Source organism: Petaurus breviceps, unplaced genomic scaffold (assembly GCF_028583685.1).
Source record: "Petaurus breviceps papuanus isolate PSGF00001 unplaced genomic scaffold, PetGlider_PUasm1.0 189, whole genome shotgun sequence".
NCBI classification, from domain to species: Eukaryota; Metazoa; Chordata; class Mammalia; order Diprotodontia; family Petauridae; genus Petaurus; species Petaurus breviceps.
In genome coordinates, this window is record NW_027185809.1 from 2,336,009 (window position 1) to 2,337,341 (window position 1,333).

Below are 1,333 nucleotides of genomic sequence, written 5' to 3' on the forward strand. Positions count from 1 at the left end.
CCTGACTCTGTGTCTCCACTACACGTTTAAGATGCTGACTCCAGAGCCCGACTCTGTGTCTCCACTAAGACTTGGCTTCCAGCGAACTTCCGAGAACAATCACGAAACACCCTGAAATCCCTCTGGCGCCTCCCGGAGCCTCTGGTCCCAGCCACCCCAATGCTCACAGACAGACAGATCTCAGGCAGGGAAGAGGCCGCCTCCCGACGCATGAAGAAGGGAAACAGCGCCCGCCCCGTTGGGTTGCCCGGCTAGCTCAGTCGGTAGAGCATGGGACTCTTAATCCCAGGGTCGTGGGTTCGAGCCCCACGTTGGGCGCGCTAACCTTTTCGTCTCCCCCCCAAAGGAGGCCCCTTAACGCTCCCACCGGACGCGTCCGCGCTGATATTTAATGTAATTGAAGCAAATCGGGTGGCAGGAAGCCTTCCTGGAGGCTCGGTTTCATTTTGCAAACAGAGAGGGCGGGTTTTTCTGCGCATGCGCATCGAAAGCCCCGGCACCCTACCCCGCCCCCTTGTTCTAAAGGAGAGAACTTGAAATTGCTGATTTAAACCACAACAAAAATAGGAAAATGGACATTTTTGAGCCCGTAAAGTTCACCGCAGGAGAAATGAGCTTCTTATGCTCGCCCGCCCAGACACGGCCCGCCCCTGCTTTGCCCACGGAACACGGAATCCGCGATTGTTGCGGCGGCGCTTCTGACGCCCCGGGCGCCCGCGTCAGCTGCGGGGCGGGGCCGGGCCGGGCCGGGCCGGGCGGGACCGGGCCGGGCTCCTCCGCTGCTTTCGGTCCGCCCCCCAACGGGCTCTCCCTGGGCCTTGCTGCCCCGGCTCGCTGTTCACAAGTGAAGAGGAAGCCGAAGAGAACTTCCCACGACAGATCGGAGGCGGGAGTGGGTGCCCGGCCGCAGGACGCAGTCGGCCGGTCCGTCAGACACGTAGGGCATCCCTTCGTGTATTGGTAAAGCTCCTATACGTGTGCGTGTGTGTGCGCGCGTGTCTGTGTCTGTGTGCGTGTGTATGCTCGCGTGGGTGTGCGTGTGCGTGTGTGTCTGTGTATGCGCGCGTGGGTGTGTGTGTGAGTGTCTGTGTCTGTGCGCGTGTGTGTATGCGTGGGTGTGCGCGTGGGTGTGTGTGCGTGTGTGTCTGTGTGCGCGCGTGGGTGTGTGTGCGTGTCTGTGTCTGTGTCCGTGTGTGTATGCGTGTGTGTGTGCGCGTGTGTGTCTGTGTGTGCGCGTGTGTGCGTGTGCGCGCGTGGGTGTCTGTGTGCGCGTGTGTGCGTATGCGTGTGTGCGCGCGCGTGGGTGTGTGCGTGTCTGTGTGCGTGTGCGTAT

At 61.4% G+C, this 1,333-nt stretch overlaps 1 non-coding gene across 1 annotated transcript; it reads left to right on the forward strand.

Annotated features, from left to right (window-relative positions):
- The first annotated feature begins 245 nt into the window (after positions 1-245).
- TRNAK-CUU (transfer RNA lysine (anticodon CUU)) lies at positions 246-318 on the forward strand. The gene has a single exon. It is a non-coding gene; the product is annotated as a tRNA-Lys (tRNA).
- The last annotated feature ends 1,015 nt before the right edge of the window (positions 319-1,333 follow it).